The sequence below is a fragment of the Cupressus sempervirens genome, chromosome 11 (assembly GCF_028749045.1).
Source record: "Cupressus sempervirens isolate cs-2001-9-10 chromosome 11, ASM2874904v1, whole genome shotgun sequence".
Lineage (NCBI taxonomy): Eukaryota > Viridiplantae > Streptophyta > Pinopsida > Cupressales > Cupressaceae > Cupressus > Cupressus sempervirens.
Window position 1 is genome coordinate 711996648 of NC_143128.1, and position 12741 is coordinate 712009388.

Sequence of the window (12741 nt, forward strand, 5' to 3'; positions counted from 1 at the left end):
CAAATTCCATAGTGATTTTGCTGAATATACATTGTAGAATGGGCTATTATTCAAAGGAGAACAGTCATGCATCCCAAGGGGATCCATGAGAGAGAACCTCATCCAAGAGAAGCACAATGGGAGCATGAGTGGGCACTTCGCTCTTAATAAGACTTTGGATCTTGTGGAAAGATTTTATATTACTAGCCTAAAATGCAAAGAGATGTTAGGAGGTACGTGGAGCAATGCAATATATGTCAAAAGGTAAAGGGGACTTCATCAAATGCACAACCTCTCCCTATTCCTAATAGAACTTAGGAATGCATCAACATGGATTTTATAGTGGTATTACCAAGGACTAGGACAGAGATGGATAGTGTCTTTGCGGTAGTAGACAGGTTCAGCTAGATGAGCCACTTCATACCATGCAAGACAACTCGTGATGCAAGTAATGTTGGCAACCTATTCTTCAGGGAAGTGGTTAGGATAGGTGGCTTGCTAAGAAGCATAGTAGCTAACAAGGATGTCAAGTTTATGGGGCACTTTTGGAAGACCCTATGGAAAAGGCTTGGAACAAAATTAGCACATAGCTCTGCCTACCATCCTCAAACTGATGGTCAGACAAAGGTAATAAACAGGGTATTGGGCAAACTTCTAAGGTGTCTTACCAAAGAGTGTGGACAAACTTGGGAACAAGTAAATCCAAAGCTGAATTTGCATACAATGACAGCAAGAATAGGACAACAGGGCTAAGTCCTTCCCAAGTGGTGTATGGTACTCACCCAAGAGGTATCACGGAGCTGAGGAACCTACCTTCACAAGACAAGATCAGTGGACAAGCTGATGACTTTGTGCAATCAATGAAGGAGGTACATGAACAGGTGAAGCAAACTTTGATGGAAGCTAGTCAAAAGTTGAAGGAGAAGAAAGATGACTGAAGGAGAGAACTACAATTTCAAGGAGACTTGCTGATGGTGTATCTCAACAAGGCCAGGTTACAAAAGGGGATTCCTAGCAAGTTACAAATGAGAAGGATTGGGCCGTGCAAAATCCTTGAAAAGTATGGGCCCAATGCCTATAAAATAGATCTACCCAAGGAAATAGCTCTCTCCCCAATTTTTAATGTGAAAGATTAGTACCTTACGAAGGTCCTAAGATGGATGACATAGAGTATCAAGAAGAGTTGAACAAGGATATAGCAGACATGAAGGTACCTGACAAGAAGCAACCTCAAATTGAGAAAATATTGGACTCCAGGGTAAAGAAGAGCTCAAGAAATAAGGTCTACAAGGAGCATTTGGTGAAATGGATGGATTTACCTGAGGCTAAGGCAACCTGGATTTATGACGGTGACTTCAAGAAGCTAGGCATCAGCACTGAGTACCTATCTCCAGCAGTACCTTAATTTTTTCATACAAGGGGAGAATGGTGTAGGAGCAACTAGGGAAAGGTAAAACCCTAAGTCTAATTTTGGTTTGTAAATAGCCTAAACAACCATCGGGGTAATAAGGACTACTAATAAAGTCCCAAGGTGTGTTTAGGTGGTTTGGTTTGATAGGTTTTTGATTAAGAGTCTGATTTTCTCAATTAGGTCCTGATAAAGAGAAAATTGCAAAAGTTGCTCTAAGAGACAAAATGAGGGAAAATGCCTTAAAAGGAGGCAAGAAGTATGTAAAGGTGATCCTTAGAAGTTCTAAGGTCATACTAGGAGGATTGGTAACATCCTATGCAAATTTGAAGAGTCTAGAAGCAAAATTGCAAAAGTTGTCAAAAGTTGCATTGACAACTTTGCAATTTTTGCAAAATTGCTTGACAACTTTTAGGCAGTTTTTGCTAAATCAACGAATTGGGCAATTATAGTTGGAGCTACAGGCTAGGATGGAACATGAAGTCTATTTAAGACTTTTCCAAATCATTTTGAAGGGTTGGAAAAAATTGGGTGTACGGATACCACCTGTAGTAGGATAGTTTGTGAATCTGAAGCATAGTTTTGGAATTTGGTTGAAGTTTTGGATTGAATGAAGAACTGTTTTTGAGGGAATAGCATCCTGAATTCATGTTCTAAATTTGTATACAGTTGTTTTGCTTTCAAGTACGTATTTTATAGGATTTAGAAAATTATTTATTTCTTTTGAACCTATTGTCCAATTTTGTGCTCCAGTTATGAAATGTGATATGGCTTCAATGTCCTTGGTCTAATCACCATGGCTCTTGGAGACCAAGCAATAGCCTCTGTACATATTGTAAATATGGCTGGTTTAGTTTGTGGAAGGCCTTTTTCTATTTTTCAAAGCAAGCCCTAGGCAAGCAAACAAGCTTGGTGAGGTGCAAAGAAGAAGCTTGTAAAGCAATTTGTGAGGAACAGTGGATTGATATGGATCAATCTTAATTTGGCAATGCAAGAGTAGTGTATGAAGGTGATACAAGTCAAAGGAGGAGGTTGGGCAAGGAGTTTGACACCTCTAGAAGAAGAAACACTAACATTGCCCTCAAAACCCTTAAAAGTAGGGTTTTCCGAATCCGTACTGTACAGATGATACTGGAGGCCAAGACCTACAAAATCTTTAAGGGTTGATCATATGAAACAAAAGTCTAGTATATGCCAAGGTGCCTTGTTAAGGGATTTTGTGAGTTATAGCACTTCCCTTGTTTCTAGGAGGGCTAAAAGGGGCTCTTGGGGCTGCAAGGCCTAACTAGTCAAATTAGTGAGTTGGGTGAAGGGGCCTTAAAGAAATGGTGCAGAATGATGAGGGATGTTAATAGGAATCTCGTTAGGAGTGTTCCACCTTTTTTTTGAGGCCTTTCGTGTTCTTGGGAAGTTTTTGGCATTCTAAGCCAAAGAAGGCATCTTGGGGTGAATTGGGTGAATGGCATTGGAGTTTTGAGTTGGTGGTGAGTTTCTTGTGGAAAGGGGATTGTAGAGGGATTCTCTGAATTAGGGTTGGAAGAGAAGACCCTATAGTGGGCTAGGAGTATCCAGGGAAGAGCAAGAAGCTCTTAGTTAAAGAAGCTCCCCATCAGAACATTTGAGTCCCTCTTAATCATGCCATACCTATGCATTATTATGAAAGGAGTCTGAAAGATGACCCGAAATTTCCAAATCAAGAACACATGATGCTGTGCAATGAAGATACAAAGTGTCTTTGACAATGATATCAGTCATGGAGAATATAGATGCATATGAATCTAAAGCGTAATTGTATCACAAACAAATTGCTTCATGTTAGTTGAGTGCTTCTTTATGAGCCTACAAATATCTTCTTAATCCTCAAAAATGGAGTGCAAAGAAATGACCAGGCGGCTGGACAGCTTTCGCTCAGGAAAATCCACGATGGCAAGTTTTCTTAAATAGGAAATTGGAGGAAGTATTGATAAGGTATGGAAGAGAATGTTTTTTGGCGCCAAACATGGAGGCAAAAGCAGCAATTATTATGGCACTTCATACACCTGTTGTACGTCCGTTTGGAAGACACACAACATCGGGAGATATAGTTCATTCAAATAGATACATATTGCAAGAAGAGTACCAATACGATGAAGGTGTCTTGCCATTCGAGGAAATATATTTGCGTACATCTATTGTGTTCTGCAATCATGCCCAAAATTTGGTCAACTACGCCAAGCATGTTGTATTTTGTGAAGTTAATGGTCTTCGCCAAATGGGATTTACAGTATCATCGGAGATGCATAATATTAGAGGTTCGAAAAAGATTTTGTGTATGGTAAAGGCTCTACAATGAAAATCTCCAAAATTCAATACACGTCATTAGCAATGGAAGACCAGTAGTAGTTTTACAGGCATTCAAATACAAAGGATACAAATTTAGATTCCAAGGTGAAGCATCCGCATCTAAATCACGGGCAGAAGATATCATGCACATTTCAAAAATACAATACAATAGGATAAATTTGTGTCTAGAGAAATCATAAGGAAATCAATATGGCTAGAGTCTTGAGGAGTGGATGATCAAATTGTCTTTGTAATCCCTGTCAAGACCCAACGAATCCAAACCAACCATGAATCGGTTAATTCGTTCATCACAGAGAGAATGAAGTCGCTAGTTTTAAAAAAAAAATGGGGTCTACAGCAAAAGGAACGTTGTCAAGAGTTTCCACCATACATAGAAGCCATGTTATTATTATTACAGTAGTAGCTTAAGGTCAAAAATAATAGTGTTTAGAGAGTACAATATTTTATGGTGAAGCAGTGCCATTTTGAAACAATATAGGACGATGTGCGAATAGTAGAGGCCAGTGGCTATAGGGCAACATACATGCACCCCTAGCCAGTCTTAATTAGTGGAAGTCTTTTATATTTCCATTGAATAATGGTGCATATATGGTGCACTGTATACGGCGCCTTAGTAGAGATGCTAATAAAACTAATTTTTTAAATCAAAGGGTAAAATTTATTTTTAAAAGGGAGTACCTCTTAAGTTTCAAAGGTCACACTTTCTATTGGATAAGATATAAAAATGGCTAGAAGAATTCAATAAGAGACATATTCGAAAAGACATTCAAAAGAAGTATTTTATATTCATTTGTACTAATGGATAAGGTGCTTAAATATGACTTTGTAATATGAATTCAAATATAATATTTTAATGATGAATAAAAAACCTTTTTATTTTTATTAGAGGCATGGAGATTTAAACTGCAGTTGATTCGTCCTTTATAATCATTTTTTTATTCTGTAAACAATTTTAGTCAGATAAGTGGATGAGGGCATCTATGGCATTTTAAACTCGATCATCGCAGACAGTCTAAAATATTTAATTGTTTCTGAGTATGTGTCCAATCTGTCTCCCCGACCTTAGGAGTTAAAGCACAATCTGAACTAGTTTAGAATTGCATATAGATATTCTTATCCGTCGCGTCTTGATTATTAAACTGTTTATAGTTTATGTGCATAGAACATTATAGAGTTGTACGTCATAATCTTCATTGCAGTTGACTCTATTGCCTGAATAAGTTAAAGCACTAGGCTTTTATCATTGAAGTATTGGATTTATGTTTGAAGTCTGGAAAATCTATAACTCCCTTCTTATAAAACTGAAATCCATTGTTAAGAACCTTATTAAAAGCATTCATTTCAATTCAAGCATTCACTATTCAATTTCAAATTGTTCGAGTTCGAGGACCTTGCCAGCCAAAAAACTCACCAAGCTTAAATTCACTATAGAAAAGCTCTGAACCAAGTGATCAGTTTCGAGAAGACCTACTCCCCTAGGTGTAGCAGAGCCTGAAGTGTTGGGGAATCAAGGTGATTCTTGTTCGTCGACCAAAACTGATTGCGGAATCCTATCGAAGAAGTGGAATGAACACAACCGAAGCTATTACTTTAACACTCCCTCTTAGTGAGGGAGGATATGATCAATTTCTTAATCTCAATAATCTCATATTCGAGTTTGCATCATAAATGCTTATACACAATTATATCCCTTTAAGAATATATACTATTTGACTTTCGGACTCAAACATAGTCAATCTTGATCTCATTGTTTCCTGATCAATCGAAAACTATGATGATTTACTAAGTGTCATGACTTCCAACATAGTCTGGGACATCAAGTTAATGTAGTCTATCATGACAATGGATCAAGAATACATCACAACAACCAGAGTCTCGGGATTTCTAGCTCATTCCGGGACAACTATATAATATAGACAATCATGATACATTTTGTTAACATGATTACTAGTACATTCCAGGACAACTTAATGAAGTCTATCATGATAACATGGTCAAACTATTACTAAGATCGTCACCTTACAATAGCAACCTCACACAAATGAAAGATCATCACCTTTCATGACATAAATCATAACAAGAGCTCTGTTTGAGCTTCAGTCCATGCCTTGTGCAGGGGGGTAAAGGAGGGGTTGGTGTAAGGTGAGGTGTGCAATTTTGCAGCGTGTGATGAAAGGAAAAGTAGGAAATTATTTGGTAGAGAAGGAAGAATGTTCTCATATATGAGCAGGGAATTAAATTTGAGTCAAAAAAACTATCAACTTAAAAATATAGCATGTGAGATGAGAATATATTAAGATCAGTGCAGAAAGAGATGTCAAATTGCACAAGAAGAGCAAGCTAATATGCCTTTCGATGTTAAAACCTTCGCTGAAGCGTAAAGCAATCATTTGTAATGCTTTTTACCATCATTCTACAAACAGCAATATACGGATGAATAAATTTTCTAAAATATCTATAAAGGCTTGCAAAGTCTGGCACGAATTTGCTAATTGAGTCTTACCCAATATAATTTTTTTCTTAAGAATCGCCACTGAATCAATATCTGGAATAAATTTGGTTTTGTGGAAAAAGACAAGCCTAGAATTGTATTTCCTTCATAAATTTTACAATTTATTTAGATGGAGGCACGTCTCTTGGTCTCAGTACAAAAATATCTGGAAAAAAAATAATACAGTGTAGTCCATGGTTTTTTAAGCAACACTTGATGCAGGAGACATAAAGCTTTTGAAAGCAGACGAGAAAATCGTATTCTCTGCGACAAAAGGGAGGGTCAAGAAAGGGGGAAATGTGAATTTCAGTCAAGTCGAGAACCAAGGTGAAAGATTCAGCTTCTTTACTTTTTCAATTGGTAAACGAAAAGTTGTCTCTCGAGCCTCAATGGCTGCCTCTTTTGGGCAACCTGTTGGACCAGGGTTCGAATCCCCACCAGACCCTTCATGCTCTTTCCCAGCACCATCATGGCATCATGTCTGTCGAAGTGGGCACCACTCCCACCATTATCCCTTCGAAGGATAGAGACGAGTTCAAGAAAAACAAGAACCAACATCGTTGACGGGCGGCGGAAGAAAACTCAGGGTTTTCTCACGCACAATGATGAGAGGAAACTGGCGGCCCCAGTTTTGAAATACGGCTTAGACCTATCGGAAATTGTCCCACCTGATGTAAAGATTGGGTTCTCGGCTGCTACAGGGATGGGATTTGAGACTCATAGTCTGGTTTTCTAGAATGCTTCGAGTGTAAAAATCGAGGGTTGGAGCAGAACATTATAGAAGTTGGAAGTATTTTAAACAGAAGAAATCAGTAGAACATTATAGAAGCTGGAAGTGGAGAAATATCCAGAACATTAGAGAAATTCAAATTCAAGGTAAACCGCATTTGTGAACACTAATCCAAGAGAAAGAACAAATCTAGAAACATGGAACTGTGCGAGGAAAGACGACGCAAAAGCAGGAGAGAACAAGGGCGCAAAGGAAAGAACCTACGTCTGTTTTTGTCTCGCTTTACAACAGTCGCTTTTTGTAGTCGTCTCCCTGTGCGCAATCATCTCTGTCACTCTCAAAACCCTGTATACCAATGTGTTGAAAGTTTCTTTCTCACGCAAAAATCCCATGACAGCTCCACTACATAACAATTAAAGCTCTGACAACTCCACCATATAATAAATGCTATTAAATCAACAATACTTACCACCTCTCCAGTTTCGTATGCTTTCGTCCAGATTTATGCCAAATATTACCCCTGCCAAAAATCGATGCAACCAATAGGAAATTAGACATTTGCAAACAGAAAATATTTATTAAATATTTGATAGCCAAACATTAGGTTATTAGTTTTGATTTCATTTGTACTAATAGGGTGCCACCACCGAAAGCATTAGTATCCTGCCTTATGCAAGGCAGGGACTAATAAAATCATGTACTAACTCACATGCTATCCACCATGAACCAAGTCAATGGGTGGACCCACCATAGCTGCTCCTAAAGGGTGGAACAAGGGTTTTCACCTCACACATCTCTCAAAAGGTATTTCACTTCAAACTTTTCTTTCGTAGAGAACTCATGAACAAGGACTTGTTCCTTGTAATTCTCCCTTTGAACAATAAATCCTAGGAGGTCAGGTCCTCTAGTTACTCCTTAGAGGCTCTCTTCACCAAAAACATGCTTGTCGGACTTCCTTTGAATCTGATATTAATCTTTCAACTTTAATGTGACAAGTCATTACTTCCTCGTGATGCATACAGGGGTAGGCCCATCAAAATCATGTAGTCACACACTTGTATTTTTGGACGCCTTCTGAATATCAATCTTTTGAACTCCTACATTGTCTTTGAAGAAGTGTCAAACTCCCTCTTAATGGAAGAATACTCATAATCTCAATCATCAAGAATATTCGGTTCTAGATAACTAATGAATTCTAGATCACAACTTCTTTAGAGCTCCTACCAAAAGATGGAGCCTGTACAATATTCGGTAAAGTACCAACCTTCTTTTCCTGCAAGAACATCCTCAGACATAAAGGAAAAGGTCAAGCCAAATAACTCTTAGAGTATGTATAGAATTATAAATAAGAGAGAGAGACTATAATGAGTAGATCAATGTCATACCCAAAGATAATGAATACTTATCTGCATATGAATGAAATATCTTCCCTTTAAAGATGGTTCAAATGGGAATAGAACATTGTTTATTAAAATCAATCTTTTGAACTCCTACATTGTCTTTGAAGAAGTGATCATGTTCGAGAAGATCTACTCCCCTAGGTGTAGCGGAGCCTGAAGTGTAGGGGAATCAAGGTGATTCTCGTTCGTCGACCAAAACTGATTGTGGAATCCTATTGAAGAAGTGGAATGAACACAACCAAAGCTATTACTTTAACACTCCCTCTTAGTGAGGGAGGATATGATCAATTTCTTAATCTCAATAATCTCATATTCGAGTTTGCATCATAAATGCTTATACACAATTATATACCTTTAAGAATATATACTATCTAACTTCAAGGACACAAACATAGTCAATCTTGATCTCATTGTTTTCTGATCAATTGAAAACTATGATGATTTACTAAGTGTCATGACTTCCAACATAGTCTGGGACATCAAGTTAATGTAGTCTATCATGACAATGGATCGAGAATACATCACAACAACCAGAGTCTCGTGATATCTGGCTCATTCCGGGACAACTATATAATATAGACAATCATGATACATTTTGTTAACATGATTACTAGTACATTCCAGGACAACAACTTAATGAAGTCTATCATGATAACATGGTCAAACTATTGCTAAGATCATCACCTTACAATAGCAACCTTACACAAATGAAAGATCATCACCTTTCATGACATAAATCATAATAAAATCATGTACTAACTCACATGATATCCACCATGAACCAAGTCAATGGGTGGACCCACCATAGCTGCTCCTACAAGGTGGAACAAGGGTTTTCACCTCACACATCTCTCAAAAGATATTTCACTTCAAACTTTTCTTTCATAGAGAACTCATTAACAAGGATTTGTTCCTCATAATTCTCCCTCTGAACAAAAGATCTTGGGAGGTCAGGTCCTCTAGTTACTCCTTAGAGGCTCTCTTCACCAAAACATGCTTGTCGAACTTCCTTTGAATCTGATATTAATCTTTCAACTTTAATGTGACAAGTCATTACTTCCTCGTACTGTATACAGGGGTAGGCCCATCAAAATCATGTAGTCACACACTTGTATTTTTGGACGCCCTCTGAATATTGATCTTTTGAACTCCTACATTGTCTTTGAAGAAGTGTCAAACTCCTCTTAATGGAAGAATACTCATAATCTCAAGAATATTTGCTTCTAGATGACTAATGAATTCTAGATCACAACTTCTTTAGAGCTCCTGCCAAAAGATGGAGCCTAACAATATTTGGTAAAGTACCAACCTTCTTTTCCTGCAAGAACATCCTCAAACATAAAGGAAAAGGTCAAGCCAAATAACTCTTATAGTATGTATAGAATTATAAATAAGAGAGAGACTATAATGAGTAGATAAATGTCATACCCAAAGATAATGAATACTTCTCTGAATATGAATTAAAATATCTTCCCTTTAAAGATGGTTCAAATGGGAATAGAACATTGTTTATTACCCCTCCCCCCACAATGTAAAATACCCACTTACTTCATTTAATGACTACACACATCGGGATCTTTCTTCCTTGAATGTAATCTCTAACACTTCTTGGTTCATCCTTTTATTTGATAGACCTTGGAACCTTAGTATATATCATTTTGTATTTGCAAAGAATGAGCCGATTCTATAGCATGCAAACTTATATTCCTCAAACTCTATGTATTCTTATAAACTTTACTTCAAAGGTATTTCTTACTACACATTATGATTTGCAGTAAAGGCCTTTGGTGAAATACAAGTTTGTTGCTCGAGATCCCAATGATCAATGTATCTGATCTAAGAGTCACATGATTGAAGTCTTACGCGATGAATAGAGAGACAAGGAGTTCCACATATACTATGATGCAATCAAAATATGTCCTTCACAAATTATACTCATCTATGCTTAGACCAGAATGTTGATTGACCCGAAACCAATGAGCTAGATGCATAGATCCTAACTTGACTGCCAATACCCTGTTATCACCAAACAGAAATACAATCAATAGTGAATAGAATATGTAATCATCTAAAATGGAAGTCTACACCCGATAATTTTTATCTTTCTAGGTCCTGATGTATATTAATACTATTCAATTACTTCTGGCCAATAAACTTCAGGTTGGTGATCCAATTTTATGATCTCGCAATAATTTATATCAATTAGTGGTGGGTCCCTTTGTACACACCATGTGTATAGCTGTCATGGAGGGATATTTATTTGTTTCCTTTAATCTCCTTATCAATCAATCATGGTGGGTCCACCTTTCCAACATGGTCACCCACTAACTATGGAAGTTTTATGTATTGCATCATATCCATCCTCTACTCATTTGGACTGTTGTTGCGTACCATAATTTATAATCACAAATTACTTTTTTGATATGTTCTCTATATTCTAATGATTATGTACTGATGGTAGAGAGAGGGTTCTTCTGGTGTGTAGATCATGTCATAGTCTCCTCCAATAAGTATGTGATTGCATCAATTAATATTGTCGTCATTGCTATTACTTACTAACTCGGGCCTCTCCATAATATATTCTCGCTCTTTTGATAGCTAGCAGTTGATGTGGAAAATAGTAGGTCATTGCTTCTCATTCCATTTATTTCTATACCGTTTCAACTTGTCTAGCTTATGTTGTCATCATTAGTTGGACATACTTTTCTTTCAACAACTTTTGTTGCAAATACTAATTTAACATCAATAAAATAACGTAGGCATTAGATGATGAACATCACAATCTGCAGTGGTGATTATTCATTGAATTATTTTGTTGTGGATATCCCTGGATATGACATACCCACTCACTTTCTACCAAGTACTAAAAAAAATTCGTCTGATTTTGTAATTAGATTATTTTATTATTGTTGCTATGCTTATCAATAATATTGTTTATCATTAACCATTATTATTATTTATACCTAGACATCTTGAAGGAAGGTAAATAATACAATGGTATATGTTTGATGACATATATTTCATTGTGATCAATCAGTCATATTATCTTCCTCTCAGTAATTATCAATCTCCAAATGTGAAATTCGTTGAGTTATTTACTAACCATAGACCCTTCTCTTCTCTCCGTATATCTCTTCTTTATTTTCTATCTTGGATAGTCTTCACTGATCTAAGGTTGAATAATGAACAAATTCGATGTTCATATCTATTCTTTGTTGTAATCTTCAATCAATCATTAATCGGTTGGTGTTAGTTGTGATTCGTTACTAACAATGTTGTTATAACTGCCTTCGTCTCTCATTCACCATGATGGAGGTCTAAACTGTTGCATTCACATTTTAATCTTCCTTAATTTCACCTTGTGGTGGGATGATGATCGTTGGCTCGCACTTGTATACGTGGCATTTAGTAATTGATTTCTTAATGTCTTCTTCAGACTCGGACCCTTCGTAATTCCTTACCATTATTTTTTGTCTTTTGATTGCAATTTACGAAAAAAAATTATGCTTACTGAGAGGAGGCCAAATAGTGTGATGACTGCAACTGTGTTGTAGAATCGGTTCTGTCGGAGCTATAGACTTCTACATAATTACTTAAAAAAAACTTCGTTGGCTTATTGAATTAAATTTATTCTTTCTTCATTCTTTCCAAGTATGCTAATGTGATATGGATTGACCATGTATATTGAAACCGCTGGCTACGATCGATTCTCTCATTACCGGTTTAATCATTGTCTGTGTTCCTTCACTTTCGCTAGTTAAGTCTAGTATTATATTAACCTTTCTACCTATAAGCCCGACTATAGGAAAGACACTAATGTCGAAAGATAACAAATATTTAAATATTTTAAGAACCTGATAGAATTCAGATCCCATATGGATAGAATTTTAGGATTGTTTTATTTTAAAAAACAAACATTTTTGAATCGTGAAAGACTTCAAAACATTCTTCATTTGATCAATGTCTGATTACAAGGCCACAAATATCTTAGCAAACAAGGATGTTCAAGAAGCCCTACGCAAGACAACGAAGAAATGTTTGTGCTGCATACAAACTTGTTGATGTGATCACTGATTTAATCCTTACAAAGGCTGAAATCTATCTTTAGATCGCACAGTTGTAAATTTCTCAATCTGCAATATTTTACTATATTCATTGATTGCTTTCTTACATTTGCAGACCTGCTCTGATCCCATGTTGAGTAACAAGGATCGCTTCTGCAAATGTAACAACATTGTCATCGTATTGATGTGTTCCAAATGCAAATCTGAATGAACATATAAATATGAGAGGAGACATGTCTCTATGGTTAATCATCATTAAATAATATATTAACAATAACATATATATATCTCTATCTATATATACTATATATAATATATCTACATAT

General features: G+C 36.5%; 1 protein-coding gene across 2 annotated transcripts in view; it reads right to left on the reverse strand.

Annotated features, from left to right (window-relative positions):
• Positions 1-12741, reverse strand: part of LOC149531666 (uncharacterized) — a 158590-nt gene that overhangs the window by 78256 nt on the left and 67593 nt on the right. The window lies entirely within an intron of this gene.